At 41.6% G+C, this 18901-nt stretch overlaps 1 protein-coding gene across 8 annotated transcripts in view; it reads right to left on the bottom strand.

Moving 5' to 3' along the window:
- The window catches only part of LOC137331465 (carboxypeptidase N subunit 2), an 82131-nt gene that overhangs the window by 28082 nt on the left and 35148 nt on the right, over positions 1-18901 (bottom strand). For 2 of the 8 annotated variants that reach the window (XR_010965484.1, XR_010965485.1), the window contains exon 4: positions 18232-18354. The gene's annotated coding sequence lies outside the window, so the exon portion shown is untranslated. Of the gene's footprint in view, positions 1-9625; positions 10818-10882; positions 14619-17252; positions 18072-18231; positions 18355-18901 lie in introns of those variants that run through there. The other 6 variants (XR_010965491.1, XR_010965483.1, XR_010965487.1 and 3 more) reach the window with 6 other exon arrangements.

Below are 18901 nucleotides of genomic sequence, written 5' to 3'. Positions count from 1 at the left end.
TGGTAATTGCCAATTCTTTACACCTGTGAGACAGAGATTTAAATTACTAACACTTATGAGAGATGGAGAGAGCGAGAGTGAGAGCAAGAGAGAGGTTTTATGTATTTACAATTAATTAAAAACACAATCTTTCACAAAATTATGTCAGCTCTATATATTTGTACAATAATCAACCACAGTTCATATTAAAATTCCACCTAAAGCTAAAAGAAATCAGGCAGTGGGTGGATCAATGGCACATCTTTCAGTTTGATTTACAAATATTCTCTTTCTGTTTCAAATTAGTCAATCATAACTCATTCTGAAAGGGGTTTTAAAAAAATGGAGTGATCTAAATCCAAGAATGTGGGGAGGCATTTGTGTTTCTTTGTTCAAAGTTCCCAATAATTGTAAAACGCTGCCAAATCTTTTTTGTGTTTTTGAGTTTTGAAAAGTGGAATGTTGCATATTCATAAGAACTTGATCCTTTGTCTTCCTGTTTCCAGCCACATGATACGCTGTCCGTCATGTAAATTAAATACACACATCACAGTCTACTTTTGTTGTTAACTATGTTGGTTAGTCTCTAAATGGTGACAGATTTGAATGGGGCTTGGATTAATGTGGTATGCAATTTCCCATCTGGAGTAAGTGCTTTAAAAGTACCACAGACAAGTCTACGCAACTTCTCTCAGAGTTCCTAATTTATCTTTATTGTATTGAGTAACGTTATTATTATACTGCTGGCAGTATCCAGTAGAGCAATAGACAAGTTAGAATTACCAAATGCAGCTAAATATTTGAATAGTAACTCATCTACCAATGCAAAATAGAGGGGGGGCAATGTTCGACTTCCCCCCAAAACGGGCGTGAAATCGGCAGAGCGCCCACACCACCTGCCTGCAGCTGGCATCGGCATCGGGAGGCCTAAATCATTTTCAGATTTGGGCAACAATTGAATGCAGCCAGTGAGCTGTGGATACCAAATGGGCTTCTGCTGCAGTTCACCTGTCGTGGGAGGGTAGGAAATGAGCTGACTCCTACCTCGAGCCAGCTGGCACGTCGGGCCTGTGCAGCAGGTAGCCAATTCTGGAGGGGGTGAGCACTGGCCAGCAGGCAGGCCACAGTATACTTGTGGACTCAGGAGAAAAGACATACTTGCTCTCGAGGCAGTACAAAGAAGGTTCACTCGGTTAATCCCGGGGATGAGGGGGCGGACATATGAGGAGAGGTTGAGTAGATTGGGACTCTACTCATTGGAGTTCAGAAGAATGAGAGGCGATCTTATTGAAACATATAAGATTGTGAAGGGGCTTGATCGGGTGGATGCGGTGAGGATGTTCCCAAGGATGGGTGAAACTAGAACTAGGGGGCATAATCTTAGAATAAGGGGCTGCTCTTTCAAAACTGAGATGAGGAGAAACTTCTTCACTGAGAGGGTAGTAGGTCTGTGGAATTTGCTGCCCCAGGAAGTTGTGGAAGCTACATCATTAAATAAATTTAAAACAGAAATAGACAGTTTCCTAGAAGTAAAGGGAATTAGGGGTTACGGGGAGCGGGCAGGAAATTGGACATGAATTTAGATTTGAGGTTAGGATCAGATCAGCCATGATCTTATTGAATGGCGGAGCAGGCTCGAGGGGCCAATTGGCCTACTCCTGCTCCTATTTCTTATGTTCTTATGTTCTTAAGCACTCCTGCCCCACAAACTAAAAGAAGAAAAGGTTTGGGGCACTTTTGTGGAAAGGCCGCCAGTGGTCCCTTTAAGCTAGAGATTTGACTCACGTCATGACAGTACCAGGATCTCACAAACAGCTGTGAGAGGCTAATTAAGTCAGAAAGAACAGAGGAGTGTGGAGTTTAGCCTAAGCTGAAGTTCAGCTTTTGTGGGAGTTCAGCATTAAGATGCAGTTGGCAGGTTGTTTTTCCATAATTAAACAGCCTCCCGCCCGAAACAAGTGGGCCTGCTGTTCACCCGTTTAGACAGGCGATGGCCGAGTTTGCCCTCCGCTTTCCCTCTGTCAGCCGTCCGTTCTTCAGGCGAGTAAAGAAAGAAAGAACTTACATTTATATAGCATCATTCACTGCGCATGCTCTAACAGCCTCACTGTGTATCTGAAATGGGTGCTTACACAGTGGCAATGGGAGGCTTGGGTGGTAAAATACAGGAAGCTGTGAAGGCCATCTTTGATTCATTAGGAGGTAGACTTGAGACCATTGTGCTGAAATGATCCACAATGGCCCACATATCACACTCTGCACACATCACAAGCATTTCCCAGCACTACCATCCCTCTGTGTCTAACTGCCTAACTTAGAAATGTAGAGCTTGAACTCACACTGGCACCAAATTCTCACAAAATGAAAACTCTTGCATATGTTCATGAGGGGCCGAATGCCTGTTTTAGGACCCCCTTCCTGAAATTGATCTGCCCTGAATGCAGCCGGTGCTGGGCCTACTGGCCTGCTGCGTTTCAGATAACCAGGTTAACATTCAGCCTAACCAGCAGTCCTTAAAGGCAGCCACTGAAAATAAATTCTCACCTGAATATGGAGCCAGGGGGAGCAGGAGTGCTCCTGAGGATTTGAAAGAAAAAGAACAAAGCAGCTATCACATGAAATAGGTCGAATAGAGTCCCATCATCACACAGAAAAAGAAAAACAACGGCAATCAAAAAAATCCTTCTACTAGAGGGAGTGGGGTTAGGGAAACATTGCATATCCACACTGTAAATTGAGAAACACAATGGATGGCAAGTCTAATGAGACTATGCAACAAAACTGGGGACATCCCATCCATACCAAGGATCAGTCATATCATAAATAAAAGGTTGCTCCCCGGTGATTCATGCACTCATCTTTTCATTTGCTTAACTGTTGAATATGGGGAAAGCAAATCTAATTGTTTACCTGCAGCGGATAAGGAGAATACAATTTATTTATTTTCCAGGAACTAATCAATAACACTTACTTTACTGCCTCTGAGCAGATCCCTTACAAACTACTCTCAAATTCTTTCAGTGGAGATGTGGACACCTCTCCCAATCTCACAATCCAACTCATCTACTTGTAACAGCACAGCCTATGACTGATCAGAAGCAACACCATCTGCTAGTTACAGTACAAATTTTTATGGACTGGTGATTAATAGTTAGGTGTTTATTCTCCATTCGTAAATAGTCTTCAGAAAGTTCTAACCTGATTTCATTTGGTGGTGTGAGAACCTGCACATTTTGAAATAATTTAATAAACTTTTGAGCTAGAATACACTGGAAAAATTGGCACATAATGCTCGGACTATCTAGGAGTATGCTGTTCACTATGAGGAAAAATATTTCCTGTGCACTAGATGTAGCAAAATCATAAATGTGTTTTTTAATAAATTCTGGAGCAGTCCAAGAAAAGCCATTAACACAAACTATAATATAATAAGGGCCGCTGATCCACAATAGTTCTAGATTGGGGACATCTCAGCTGTACATTGAGCATATCATAGTAGGTACAGTATCATAGTAGGTACAGCACAGGAAGAGGCAATTTGGCCCATCATGCCTATGCCTCAAGATATTCCAACCAGCGTTTTTTGTAGGATGCTATTGATCCTTACCAGATATTGATCAGTTCATTTCTCATGGAATCATTATAAAATAATGCTGTCATTTAATTATTTTTCTAAAATATATTTTTGACCAATTTTTGGTGCTCATGAAGCTATGTGATGCCAGTGTTAACAAATGATACATCTTCCTTTTTGTCAGCATCAAGAATTCCCAGCTGAAGAGTAAAATTCTCTCTGCCCCAACAGTGTGCCCCAATCAGCAAACTCTGTAGATCATCCTCTTCTGCATCAGGGTAAATATTTCTATCCCCACACCAGCAGCCCTTAAGGTTTTTTTCAGGTGTAATGTCAATTTATGCTGAATTGTAAGCAGTTTTGCCGTAAGCTCTTACTCACTGGAAGTGACTGACATTGCCCAACTTTACATTGGATCCTTACAGCCAGCAGAGAGGGAACACTTTCATCATTCCCAGGCCCCAGAAGTGAAGACAGTGTGCTGACCCACTGCTCCAAATCTACCCTTTCCTTAGTTATCCATATATTAACTCCTTCTCCCATTAAGCTCTCTTTTCTCATTAGCCTAATTAAAATCTACCTCATACATTTAGAATCCACTAACAAATGACCTCCAGATGAAAATGCTCCATGCAAAGTGGTTGAATGGTCTTTTCTCATTGCTACTTTTACATGTTCTGTGATAAGTCTGTTGATTCAGGCTAAATACAATTCCTTGATGCTTCAAGATGAGGATTAAGTGTAAGTGGGACAAGTTCCCCATTGGCCCAGTTGGTAAAGGCTCCGCCCAATATCGAGCTAAGCCATAGAGACGAAAGGTTTGATCCCCAGGACATCACAATCCTTACGTGCATGAGAAAAGGAGGGGGAACATTAGCGAGGATTCCTGCCTCTGATTACACCCCTGATGGAAAGTGCATGTATGTCGGCATCGGATGGGAAAAGGACTAAGTTGATCTATAGTTTAATAGTCCACTAACACGCAGTGTTAAGGCTCACACAGAAAGAATAACAGCTTGGGTAAGATACTGGAAAACTGCTGCACCTGTGAAGCTTAGTAACAATTGGTGCTGACAGAAGAGGTGGGAGGTGAAAGAAAATTAGAGAAAAAAGGAAAAGAAACAATAAAGTGTAATTGGTACAAATGAAGGCATGTTGTAGTAATACATGACCGACTGGACTCCAGGGGCTCAATTTTAAAAGGGCGGCGGGATGGCGGGGGGGGGGTCAATGGACGCACAGCAAACCCGAATAATAAAAGCTTACCGTTCCCCATGCGATCGCGACTTAATTGTTGGCCCTTAACCTTGTTTCTGGGTTTGCCGTCCGAAAGCTGCGAAGTGGGCGGACTGCGGACCTGCATGACAGGCTGTCAGCTGGACCGTCTAGATTTAAAGGGCCATTGCTCCAATGGATTTTGCTGGAGCAAAGAGCAAGAAGACCCAATGGAGCAGCACAGGGGCAAGGCTGCTCCAAGATTCAGCGATACCTCACTTCAGCTGCTACTGGCAGGGGTGAGGAGGAGGAGGGAACTATTTTACCCGGCTGATGGGAGGAAGCGCCCTGCCTCTGCCACCAAGAAGGCCTGGCTCGAGGTGGCAGAGGAGGTCACCAGCAGGAGCAACATCTCCCACATCTGGGTCCAGTGCAGGAAGCGTTTCAATGACCTGGCTAGGTCAGCAAAAGTGAGTACACTTACTGATTCTCCTGCATTCTGTGGTGCACATCATCACCAACCCCCCCACATCATTCTGCACTGCCAAGACTACTCTATCACATCACTCCTCACACCTACTTCAGGCTCATTCTCAACTTACCTGCACTTTCTGAGCACTTCCTCAACTCCCCATTTGTGACCCCCACCACTACCACTCACCCCAATCCTGATCCAATGTGATGTCTCTGTCTCATACTCACCCTCTGATGCATCTCTTTCATGGTCAGCCTCACCCAAAGCAGTGCATGCATCAGTTGGCCACTTCACCATCAGTCACACACACGTCTGAACTTTCTCCCCTTGTAGGAGAAGAGAGCGCAAAATGCACGTGAGAGGATGAGGACTGGAGGGGGGCCACAACAAATAGTGGTCCTCACAGACACACCCCCGAGTGCCTGTCCATCGGGGACGCCAAGACTAGTACCCCACAAACATGTGGTGACACAACTTTAACATTCATCACATACAACATGAATTGATGTTAACAATGCTTGCAATGTTGAACACCTCAGTATGCTCATCACAACATGACACATGTGTGATGATGCTTAATATTGCCATCTGTTCTCTTACAGGCCCTTCAACGACTGCAGTGAATTCCTCAGTGTAATTCCTCAGAGGAGCTCCCGGCCTCTGAGGGCGCACCGTCACATCTTAGCGAGCCATCCACCAGCGCAGATACTCACACTTCAGTGGGTCCTAGTAGTCAGTTAGTTGGATTGGCGCCTGGTGAGTCACCACACACAAGTGAGCATGAGCAGACACTGGTGGCAGGGGCAGCTGTGGAAAGTCCATGTCGGTGGGCGCACTCCTCTCCAGGCTCTGCTCAGCTGGACGCAGATGCTAAACCCTGGGGGCCATCCTTTAAATAGAGAATGATCGAGGGGCAGCAGCACATTTGTGAGGTACTGGAACAGGTGCCAGGCACACATTCCACAATAGCGCAGAGGATGGAGGAGTCCAACTCCTGCATTAATGGCACAGGTATGGGAGGGAATCTCTGAGATAGTGCTACAAGGACTTGAGCAACTGTCTGAGATAGTTTCACACCAACTGCTGAAATGTCTGAGTTAGTGTCGCAGGTAACTGCTGAAATGTCTGAGACAGTGTCACAGGTAAGTGCGGAAATGTCTGAGGTAGTGTCACAGGTAAGTGCGGAAATGTCTGAGACAGTGTCACAGGTAAGTGTGGTAATGTCTGAGGTAGTGTCACAGGTAAGTGCGGAAATGTCTAAGACAGTGTCACAGGTAAGTGCGGAAATGTCTGAGACAGTGTCACAGGTAAGTGCGGAAATGTCTGAGACAGTGTCACAGGTAAGTGCGGAAATGTCTGAGACAGTGTCACAGGTAAGTGCGGAAATGTCTGAGGCAGTGTCACAGGTAAGTGTGGTAATGTCTGAGGTAGTGTCACAGGTAAGTGCGGAAATGTCTGAGACAGTGTCACAGGTAAGTGTGGTAATGTCATTGTATCAACATTGTTGCTCACTGATGAGGTTCCTCAGAGATGTCATGAGCCACTTGTGCAGGGGGTATCCTTTGTCCCCTAGGAGCCAGCCTTTAAGGTTGTTCGGTGTGTGGAAGAGGGCCAGGATGTTAGATTCCCTCAGGATGAACGAATCATGGCAGCTGCCAGGGAATCTGGCGCACAAGTGAAGAAATCTTTTGCGGTGGCCACAAAAGAGCTGAGCGTTGATGGAGTGATATCCCTTTCTGTTGATGAACAATCCTGGCTCGAGTGGAGGTGCTCGGATTGCTAAATGTGTGCAATCAATTGCACCCTGTACTCGTGGGAAGACAGCCGAAGAGTGGAATCCCACTCACTCTCAGCTTCTGTATGCACTGCTCCTCAGTAGGGTCCAGGAAGCTGAGCCCCGATCTGTAGACCCTATGACGAGGGTAGTGCCTCCTGCGACGTCGCTCACTCTGTTGTTCCTCTCTGTGCTCTTGTGCAGGTGCCTGTGGTGCAGCACTGTGTTGTGGAGCTCCAAGTGGTGGAAGTGCACGCCATTCCTGGCGAGGGTGGTGATGTTGCTTGTCCTCTGATAAATGCAGCCATCGTGTCCCCCCATCCTGATAGTGTCAGTTTTAGGGGGTCTGAAAAGTTGGTAAATATGTGTAAACAGAACACACTCAATTATCAAAGTAAAAAACGGGTGGTTTGGGGGCGGGGGGGCATTGAAAATTGCCAATATTTCAGATCCGCCCCCAACCTGCCTATTTCCGGTTTTCACCGGGCCGGAAACCAACCTGCTCCCAGGAGGCGGGTCGGGCCTTAAAACCTTTCAAGGAGGCTTCAGGCCTCCATTGTTCTCCAATTCCCACATTCAACCCCGGGGGGGCCAGGACTCCCGGGCCTTCTGTTTTACGCCTCATGAAAGGAGGTGAGATGGCCCGAGACTGACAGGTAGGTGCCTAGAAAGGCACAGCTTGTGGGCCCGGAGGAGTAGGGGTGCTTCCCCCAGGCCCAACAAGCCTACCTGCACTGATCCCCCAACAATCGCGGAACCCCGACCGCCGACCCCTTGACCCCGACCCCAATCCTCCCCTTTCCGACCTCGATCCTCCCCCCCCACTCCAATCCTCCAATCCCCGACCCTCTCCCTCAACGATCGCAGACCCCCGTGACTGACCCCTGATCCCAATCCCCAAGACTCGCGACCCCCATGCCCACCTATGCCCACCTGTGCCCCCTCCCCCCCCATCCATATAAACAAAGACCTACCTGGAGACTTATGTGAAGATGTCCTCTCCCTGGCTGCTCTCCCATCCGACTGAGACCAGCCTGTCAATCAGCCAATCAGTCAGATGAGAAATCGACAAAAAAAAAATAAAAGACGTCCTCATGTCAAAACCGTAAGGACATCCGGGAATCCCGTACCAATGGGTTTCCCCTCCTCAATTTGACCCCCCGACTCCTTTCCCGGCTTCGTTTTAAAATTGAGCCCAACAATTCTGAGTGGAATCCAAGAATTCTCAGTCTAAGCACAAAGATCTCCCAGCCAAAAGTTTGTCTGACAGAACTGAGTGCCCTGCTGCAATAACTCACTTTTTATCCCCATCTGTCAAACAGGCATTTAAATTTCCAAACGGCTGCCGGCTGAAACATGACTCGTTCCCCATGACGTGTTTTACACAGCACGGGAAACACGCTGAGGCAGCGTTGAAATCGCATGCCTTCACTCTAAATTAGATTCATGTTCTTCAAGTACTTGAATTGTTTGTTTAAATATCGTCCCCCCGGCTTTAATTGTTGGCAGGACTTCCAGGTTCAGGAACGGCGCGCACACCCAGGTGACTCTGGATCGTGTGCGTTCTTAGGCTTGTACGAGCCGGAATTTCTGCCCGCTCCTGGAAATTGCGATTTTCTTCGCCCCACCCCCTAACGCATCCGCGGTTCCGGTTTAAAATCGAGCCCCAGAATGTAAGCAAAGTCACAAAATGGGAGACTAATTTGGCATTGATGATATGCCCAGTGCAGACCTGAAAATGATTGGCCGTTCCTGAAACCCAAAGGGACTACAATTCAACCTCAACGTTTAATTCTATTAATATAAAACCACCCCTAATTTTTTATCAATATTGGAGAGATATCGTGAATGTTACAGAAACTGTGATCTGTGGGCAGTTCTTCCAGACCTTAATATAATGTGATGCTAATTACATTTGAATCTGTCTGATCCAGAGAAGATTCGAGGGTGGTTTGTTCAGGCCACAGGATAGATACTTGTGGCTGTTAAAATATCTTTTCAATGTAGATTTCAGCCTTGTGCCATAAATTAGAATTTAATCCTCAAAAAAGAGGTTTTTATGCATAAAACCCATCAAAATCAAGGCAGTGCTTCTGAAATTTGAGTAATCTAAATGTGTGAACTCAACCCTCCAGAACAAAGATAACTGTGCTGTAATAGAAATAAATAATCCTCTCTGCCATCCCATTAAATGTCTTGACATCTCATTAACAAGAATCTTTCTTATTGTGACCCATAGAGGCTTTGTGGCAGATTTTATCTGCATGACAGCTGGCCTAAGTGTCGGCGTGGGCAGATTAAATTTAGGGTGTTTCAAACTATTTTGGTCACAAGACTACAATAATGTTTGGGAACAATAAAGAGATATAAGTTGGTTATTATCTACTGATGTGTAAAAATTAACTTTTTAGAACTTAGAAATGAACCGAATAAGGATAAATACAGATACTGAAATCTACTATTCTGGCACAAACCTAATCTATTAGGGAAACAACATATAACATTTATGTAATTTCATAAACAAAAAAATTATCCCAATGCTTTTTTCTATTTTGTTTTGTTTTTAATGCCATCAACCCAAGAACAACCATTTGACACAGCACTGTAGCAATTACACTGTGCAATATTATTGCACAAATTGCTTGATCCAATATTTTAAAACACAGTCAATTAAAATAAGGATTTTTAAAATTACCTCCATTAAAATAGTGGAGAAAGGAATTTGATATGAATGTGTTAATTGTTCGTAGGATGATATCGCATAGTATAATTTCCAGGTGCATGTGACAGCTTGGCTCAATTAGTAATACTCTTGCTTCTTGGTCAGAAGGTTATGGGTTCCAGTTCCACATCAAAACTTGAACAAGTGATCTAGACTGACAATCCAGTGCAATACTGAAGGAGTGCTGAATTCTCATAGGCACTTCCCTTCAGATGAGATGTTAAACCAAGGTCCTTCCTAGTCTAGTGATTCCAATGGATATTAAAGTTTGCAGGGCAGTATTCAAAGACAAACAGGAAGTTCTTACACTGGTTAATGTTCCGCCCTCAACAAATGGTTTGGCCATTCATTTAATTACTATTTGTAGGGCGATGCTGGTGCAGAATGTTTACCCCATTTACCTACAGTTACTACACACCAAAGTATTTTACTCTACTACTTTACTGAATTGCCTCAAAATGCTGTATAAAGGCAGGTATTTAATTTTTCTTTTCTATACTGATAATGTTAAGCTGGTGTCCTAAAACCCATTTGATTGTATTGGCTTGTATTTTAGGCTGACTTACCAGCATCCACAGGCCTCACTTAAATATATAAATTTGATCTTACACTGAAACGTCTGACTTCTCCCCTACAGTGTACACCTTGCCCATTTAAAGCAGATGTTTATGTGTCCTGGAACTGGTGTGCTCAAGCAGAATTATTAAATTTAGATTTGTACAATGATTGAGGGGCCTCATAAGAAATGAGAACAATTGAGAAGTAGTCACCTTCATCTTCCTCCTGATGCAAGCAAATCTCTTCCTCATTCTCAGTTAGCTATGTGGGATCTTGGTGACTACATTGATTCATTTGGTGACACCCCTCAATGCAGCTTCAGCCTGTGGAGGGTGGTCTCCAGTTCCATATAGGGGCACCCCACTTTGGTGCACCTCCCACACTTGCAACTCCTGCACCAAAAGCAGCACAGCTGCCCATGTGTCACCGCTGTATTATTGGGTGAACAGCCAGTCCACTGTTTTGTCACCCCCACAACTACCCCTTTAATGGCAAGCTGCAGGACTTTAAGGAGTGTTTCCTTGCCAATTTTTTGCAATTTCCTCAGCCAAGCGTGCTACATGCCCAGCTCTCTGGGCAAGTAACCTGTTCAAATCAGGGAGAGGGTCTCCTGTTGGAATAATCAGTGCACAGGTGAGCCTGCACCATGGGCCAGCTCAAACCCATTTTTGCCATCAACAGAAAATCAGGACTATAGTAACAGTCTTAGCACCTAGCTGAATAATAAAATGCTTTAGATTCAGATAAAAGCCCTAAAAGTCCTGTGCTATCCTTCAAGAAAAGTCAGCTGCATATTCTTGTTCGCTAAGGATATGCTGGTGATGACAGGATTACCTTTCATAGTTTCAGTGTGTAGTCAAGAAGCAGCTGTTTTCTAATTCCAGTTCCAGGTTTAATTGTATTTTTTGTTGCCCATACACGAATTAAATACTCAGACATGATGAAGCTCTGTTCTGTATAAAAAAATCTTATTATTGCCATGTGCAATTTCCTGCATGAACACCCTTAGATAATTGAGGCATTCCAAGAATGTATAAGTTTTCCTCAACAAGCCAGTGATCGTTCAAATTTACCCATAGCAAGCCAGCAATGTAAAACCCAGTTTGACCATGCCTGTGACTTAACAGACAAGTTTATATAAATGTAACTTGCACATTTGGTAGTGCACAGAAAATTATGGCTTTACTAAGTAACTAACTGAAAACTCTAGAATTGCTAAAGGTTAAAATGCTGAACTTACTTTAGCTTTGGATTCTAACAAAATATTCTGAATTCTCATAGTGATTCTAAAAATTTGATATCTGAAGACATAACAATAAATATGTAAAGATGATTGTTTGATGGGTTTCAGAAGTTTTTGTCTCAATCCTGAATTCCTTGCCCAGAATTTTGATGTTGACCTGTTCATTGACATTTTTCTTCTTCTTCCCCAAAACATCTCCTTTATTGATATATTATTTATATCATTGACCAACTGCTAGACATAGTTGGGTAATTTTCAGCTCTGGGCACCATGTTGCTTTCCTTATAACCTATTAAGACGGCCAAAATCTAACCAACAATCACTTGGATAGCATTTCTCACATAACAAAATATTGCAAAGTGCTTTGCTGGGTGGGCGGAGAACTTGAGCAACAGTGGAAAGGTGACCAAAAGCACAAAGAGGTAAGTTATCAGAGACCTCTGAAAATAGGGAGGGAGCTAGCAAGGCAGATGGGTTTAGGAAGAGAATTCCAGAATGTAAGATATGGAGACTGAAAGTTCTGCCAGAGACAGTGAAGAGGATGTGAGAGGAGAATCACAGTAAATCAGAGTTGCAAAAGCAATTCTGTGGTGGGATGCAAGGTTGGATAAAATTGCATAGGTAGGGAGAATATGAGTGGCAAAATTCTGATGAATTTGCAATTTATGTAAGGTAGAGTTCAGGAGGCCGATGAGGAGAGCACTGGAGAACTCGAGCCTGGATTGACGAGGCTGTGAAGGGATTTGAAAATTAGGTCAAGGAATTTAAAGTCAATGCACTAGTTAATGATTTCATAAGAACATGGTTGATAGGGCTTTAGGATTGTATGGGATGGGATATGAGCTGTGCAGAGTTCTAGAGAATGTTCTTTGTCATGTAGAGCTAAAGAGACTGGCAAAGAGAACATTTTAAAAATCAATCTACACGGTGGCAAAGGTGTGGATGAGGATTTCAGTGGTGATGGTGAGGTAAGGACATAGGTAGGCAATGTTATGAAAGTAGAAGTAGGTGGTATTGGTGATAGACTGGATATGCGGTTTGATGCTCAGCTCAGTACTGAAAGGAGACCAAGGCTGCGCACCATCAGATTAAATCTGAGCAAATAGCTGGGAAAGGGGATGGAATAAACAGTTTCATCTTCTCTTGCTCAATTCTTCATTTACCCCATAAACAGGCCTATTTCTGAATTTTGTGGAATTTAAGAATTACCTCTGAATGAACTCCATCCCTTTATGGACTCCAGTTTTGAACCTGTTTGGTGTCAAAACTGATCCTTTTGTTAAGTTCCTCTTAAGTATTGTTTTTCAGATACAACTTATAATGCTACATACATATATACAATTGGTAATGGAGAGACTGATGGCATAGAATAGCGATACATAATGCAGAAGAACATTTTGCATGATTGTGTCACTTACAATCAATCAATTCATTTCTTTCTCAAAGGTGAATGCTGTTAAATCAATCAAGGATACAAACTCATTTGATCTAATCAAAGGACACAATCTGATTTCTAATTAAAGGTAACAAATGAATTACATGGTTAAATGGCCATCAGATCTGTGTGTCCGTAACCCTATGAAGATTAATGCAGGTACAACCCAATGGAAGGTCCAATCTTAAGGATGTACATATGTCACTATTACAGAGAATTTACATCACAGAAACAGGCCCTTCGGCTCAACTGGTATATGCCAGCGTTTATGCTCCACACGAGCCTCCTCCCACCCTACTCCATCTAACTCTATCAGCATAACTATGTTCTGCATCACAGCAAATGTTGCACAGAAAAAAAAATATTAGGTAGTGGTGATTGTGATGAACAGGAGCTCATCACAATTCAAATCATACGGTGGTCTATATTTTAAAAAAATATATAATAAAAACATTGAAATGTGCTGGTTACTTTATATTTCTGTTACTGAAAATGAAGGGTCCCTGTGAGAACAGGGTTGATAGAATTACTAAAATGTGGAAAGGTGAATCAGTAACTTTATGGAGAAACCTCCCAAGCATTCATACAGAAACTTCGAAACAATCTCAATATATGTATTAAATTTGCTACGATGTATATATCATACACACACAAAGTAAAGTTCTGTAATGTTTAACAGGGATCATCTGGTAGTTCAACCAAAAATAATTCAGAACAGAGGCTGCCTTTTAATCCCAAACATTTCAATGGTATGTATAGCTATTTCAGCCCTTTTTATCTTTCTGTTTTTTCAATTTTCCAAAATGTGTAATTCCAAGTAAAGTTAAGAGGATTACATTAATGTTATCTGAAACCCTTAAAACCATGATAAAAATAGTTTCCTATCACAGATTATTGCAAGAGAATAGAATTGCTTCTCCCCTTGACTGTGTGTGTGAAGTCATGTGTTTGTTGCTAAAATCATTCCCCTTGCGTTAAACTTAAGACTAAAGTTACTCTTGCACTCTGATTCATACTCTTGAGTTTTATAATAAGGATGAAGCTGAACATCGGTATTGATTCAAAGACATCAAAAAGAAACAAGTGCACTGCAATCAAAATCTGCATTGAGAAATACAAAAAAAACTGTAGTGTTCAAATATCTTTGTACTGAATGCCTTTTCAAGAGTTTATTCATCAGCTTCTGCCTGTTTGAGTAAAAGGCCCACAGATGTTGACATTATTTTCAATGGTTTAAGATGGTTCCTATTGGCTTTTATTAACATTTGTTACTTCTTTATTATCCAAGAGTTTTTTCATCATTTTGAAAGCCGTGCTTTTGCAGCTCTGAAGAGAGCAGCAGGTAGCTTTGGCAGCCAGGGTCAGTGCACTGACCAACTTTGAGTTCCATTGTGCTGCTTGCTCACAGTGTATTCGTCGCAGATGTGAAAGGTCAGTCTCCAGCAGAGATTCCATACCTGGGCTTTTGTCATGCCTGCCAGGAGATTCTCAAGAAAAAATAATTTAATGGAAAGCAATCTGCAGAAATGTCCGCTCTCCGCTGTGTCATCGAACTCCAAAGTATTGTACCAAAATCCACAATCTTCGAGCTAGAAAAATAATCTTTGGCTCTCTTCTGTTGTTCAAGAATTCTGCGCTTTAAACTAATCACAGGGAAAGTGTTTGAAAAGTAACTTACATTCTTTTTTCAAGCATTTGTATTCATTTCATTATAAAATAAGGTTCTCTAAGTGTTCTGTTCTTCAAAGAAATATTTGAGCATTCATTTGGTAAACTAAAAGATCCAAATAACCATGTTTGGTTATCTGCTATGAATGCATTCAGTAAAGTAATAACACAGAAGCTTATATTTTTCTAAATTGTTTGACTGCTTCTGTGCTGCATTTTTGCAATAGGAATGAATATTTGTTGGTCTTGGGGTTGGATTTTATGGGTATGCACAGTGCTACTGAAAATAATGTTTTGCTCTTTCCAGTTCAGCAATGCCAAACTGTCTTAAGCAGAAAGATTAGTAACTCAGATATGATTTTATTTTCTTATGATGAGTGTGTATGTGGGTGGAAATTGATAGAAAAATATATAATTTTGGTAATAAATGAGCACTCCTTAATGACACCCAGTACATCCACCCTCCTTAATGATACCCGATACCCAAGTGTATTCTCAACTAAGTTTGGCATTGACACGAAAGAGAACTAACAGATAATGTAAATAGCTGTCAGTATTGAGGCTCCATTTCTAATTAGCATTCAGTTGTCTTAAGTTGGCACTTCTCATTTAATTTCAATGGGATGTGCCAATTTATGACAGCTTAACCCTGATTAGAATTGAGCCTCTGGTCTGCAGAAGCTTTCAAAAAGACCCCAGGGTGGAAAGTTGTAATTAGCAGTTTCTGCAGCGCTGGTATTAAAATGTGAAGCCTTGTAGGAAACTCTTTTGTTAGAGAAATGTTCTTCTATTCTTTCTTGTGGTTTTTGCACTCTGCAATGCTTTTAGTTAGCATCCAAAAAGCCATTATTGCTACTCATGGGGCTCTGATGTAATCAAGGTTTAAAGTAAGAATATCAATGCTTCACAGTATCTTAGGAGAGACAAGCACTTACATGTACACTTGATTTATCACTGTGTAAAATCAGAGAAAGCTTCAATAAAATTTCATGCTTATAACTTTATTTCAAGCCCTCTAAATTTAGCTCCTCATCCATAAGATGAAATTCTGAAAAACAAGGTTTTGTAAGCAGATAGTTGCAGTGTGTCTTATCTGCATTGTGTATCTGATGGTGAATAGGAACAGCCCCCTCACACTGTAGCTCTGGCCTAATCAGAGGCTGCTGACTGATTGCACTGAACAGCATGAGACTCACATGAAGTGAACTCTCAGCGTGAGGGAGAGGAGAGGTTGTGCGGAGGTTACAGGTACTTTTCATACAGCCAGGCGGGAAAGCTCCAACATCCTGCTGCTAGAAATTTGTCTGCGCTGCTGCCATCAAATTTTTCTCAAAGGCCAGACACTGAAGTCTGTGACTGAGGGAGATTTGTTGATATGATAACTTGATTAGTCCTGGACAGATGACACAGTGGCAGAGAGCCAGCTCAAAGGAATCTGTGCTCTTAGCCCTTAACCTCTCCTCAGGAGATGACAAATTATATCTGGTAATTAGACTATTATCCTACCAGTGTCTTGAGAAAACTTTAAGGAACATTGCCAAGAAACTACTAATTTGTTTGTTCTCCATTAGATCAAAATCATATTAAACACCTCTAAACCCCTGCAATAAGACCCAGACATGCATATTTAGCTATTTTCAATTGTACTGCTAAAAACTGTGTTCACTATTTAGTATAGATATTAAAAGGGGAGTGCTGCTGTTTTATGGAAGGACAGTGAACAGAGTGTGCATCAAGATGACGTCACATTTTAGCAACATAATTTAGTTTTGTGACACAATGACATTTTGACACACGTGTATTGTTTCCTGTGTTTACAAAACAATAAAGAAAGCTTTTCATTGTTCATTTCCAGAAGCAATGATACTTCCTTAACAATGACATAATTCTGTGTAAAACATGAGGTTAACTGATCATCTCAATGATATTTTTGTTGTATTTAAACATTACCTCTTAAGCTAGTAGCTGGTACAAGGATGATAAACAAGATGTCAAAATACTCCAAAAAAAATCTACTGTTGAATTCCAAAGAGCAATTGCTGAGGCTGGCTTAGGAGACAATGTGCTAGTTATATGGAGTACATTATAAAAAGGGGTTGCCCATTGGTTGTGTTAACGTTCCTATCTGAATTTCTACAAGCCACCTAACTAAAATTTCAAAAATTCTATGAAGGATATGAAAATATGTTTATAGAATGTTGCAAGACAAAGTTTGGACAAATTAATCTAAATCATGTTTTGTGTGCAACTTTCCCATTGCAAATCAAATCGAAATCAATAAAGCCATACAGACACTTGAAATCTTAAGAAAAACTCTCCTAACCAGAGATCTGTTGATAGCTAAAGATAATCTCAAAATTCAAGAATTCCACTAAATAAAAAGACAATAGAATTATTTAGTTAAGGGTGTTCCAAGAAAATTTTCGATTAATTAAAAATGGTGTGGGTTCAGGTGCTGAGGACATCAATTTACAATGTACACTGAGAGTGCAAAAACTGGGATCATTGAGGTTCTTTATGGAGTAACAAAACAAATCTATCCAACATCCCCGTACATTATGAAAGGAATATTAAGAATGCTTCAGTAATACTACAAAAATAATTCTATTTTAATAATGAGTTTCTTTTGAAATGGTAGGCATTGTGCACATATGAATTTGTACAAAAACACAGCTAGATGGGCTCCCTTTGTGAACATATATAAGTTACACAACTAGCTTAGCTCAAGAAATTCACAAAATGAAGGCAATACTGATCTGCATTAACAATAGGGCAATTAAATCAAAAGTGTCTTTCTATATGAAGACATCTGCAGCATTGTAACACAACTGTGCAGAATGTTCTGAGAAGGCTGGTGCATGTTGTGTGTATGGATTTGACATCTGACACTTCTGAATACAACCTCGATAGCCTGAAGAGGGATATGCTTTAATTCAGTTGAAAGCACAAATGGACAAGTCACAGTCCAGTGTAGCTTTTCAAGTAATGCTCACATTTTCTACGGCTTTAAATATATTTAATCTGAATAAAGCACAACCCTCCCCCCAACATTACAAATGATGTTAAACCAACATAAATTGGGTGCAGCACAAAGGCGTTCTGCTCTGCCCAATGATACCTTCTTTTTATTGTTGCTTTAAACTTTCCAAGGCCTCTATATAAAGAGAGGGGCTGCTAATGTTGCAAGTGGGAGTTTTAATGGTCTCTGTGGAACAATGTGGGCACATTCTGTGCAACCTCATTACCGAATCATCTGAAATGCATGAGGAATGTTCCCACTGATTATCATAAATAGCATAAAAAAGTCTTTCATTGCAAAAGCAGGTTCCATCTGCCCCTCATGTCTCCTCACCTTAACTTTAAATAGCGAGTCACTCCCCCATGACAAAGAACAAACCTTCTAGACTGTGATCCGGTGCATGTATACTCTATAAGTGAATACAAACATAATGTACATACTAGAGAACAACACATATCCAGGAGTGTTACAAGGCTGTAATGTAGTTGAGAAAGTTGGTGTGACATAATCTCAAGCATCTTAAGAAAATCATCTTAACTTTAGTATTTTAAGGTTTTAAACATACTTACAGCTCTGTTTTTATACATAACCATGCACAGAGTTTCTCATTTTTACTGCTTCCAAGGTTTCCAATTCAGATTGTATCAGCATTCATATCTCCCATTATCACTACCACGTTTTTCTTACCGTTGCTAATCATAGACATAGAAAGAAAAAAGAAATTGTATTCATTTAATGCCTTTCATGACCTTATGACATCCTAAAGCATTTCACAGCCAATGAGATACAGTGAAACCTGTATAAACGGAAGCCTGAAAAAAGCAGACGCTTATTGACAATCCATTGTAAATGATACAAGAGGCACTCTGACACCACGGATACGCACAATTCACAAACTACAGACAGCTTTCAATGTACCAAGCCCGTTTACACCTTAAAACATGAGACACAGCCTGACATCACACTTTAAAATGTTCAAATTATGTACCATATCTGAGTCTGAAGATCGTGATGACCGATGGATTGTTACTGGATTCCTTTTTGTCCGTATTGTTTCCCCGGGGTTTGAATCCCCCTGCAGCCGCTGTCCCTGCCAGTATCAGGATTTGAATCCCCTGCAGCCACTGTCCCTCCCAGTATCAGGATTTGAATCCCCCTGCAGCCGCTGTCCTTGCCAGTATCAGGATTTGAATCCCCCTGCAGCCGCTGTCCTTGCCAGTATCAGGATTTGAATCCCCC

Source organism: Heptranchias perlo, chromosome 13 (genome assembly GCF_035084215.1).
Source record: "Heptranchias perlo isolate sHepPer1 chromosome 13, sHepPer1.hap1, whole genome shotgun sequence".
Lineage (NCBI taxonomy): Eukaryota > Metazoa > Chordata > Chondrichthyes > Hexanchiformes > Hexanchidae > Heptranchias > Heptranchias perlo.
Note: the sequence above shows the minus strand (reverse complement) of the source record. Positions and strands in the feature narration are given on the sequence as shown.